The following is a 483-nucleotide window of genomic DNA, read 5'->3' on the forward strand; positions in this document are numbered from 1 at the left end:
TGTTGCCTTCTCCTCTGCAGTGGTTCAAGCCTTTGTTCATTCACATGCTGTAAACCAAATGGGGGACCAAGCTCTTCTTTCAGTGACGTCCAGCTTACAGTGTTTGTGCAACTGCATCCTGATCTCCTGCTGGCACTATATGGTAAGAAGGTATTTAAAATGAATCATTGGTTATAATAACCATTTTTCTTAAACTGTAGTTGACATCATTTAATTGTAAGTCCTCGTACAAAATAACAGATGAATAAACATACAATTTCTGCTACTTAGTAATTAGACAGGCCCTTCTAACAGGGAGTTCTTTCTCCTTTTATATTCTGGAACTCAAATTGCATCTACCATTTTCCCATAAATGTCTCCACTGACTGGCTCACAAATGAGTCTGTCCTCATATGTCCCTGTCTAGGAAGTTCTTCCAAGCTTACACGGTCGCCAAGAAATAATGTCTTGGAAAGTCATGTCCTCTACTTGAAATTCCCCCTC

This window comes from Pygoscelis adeliae, unplaced genomic scaffold (assembly GCF_000699105.1).
Source record: "Pygoscelis adeliae isolate BGI_AS28 unplaced genomic scaffold, ASM69910v1 Scaffold443, whole genome shotgun sequence".
Classification (NCBI taxonomy): domain Eukaryota; kingdom Metazoa; phylum Chordata; class Aves; order Sphenisciformes; family Spheniscidae; genus Pygoscelis; species Pygoscelis adeliae.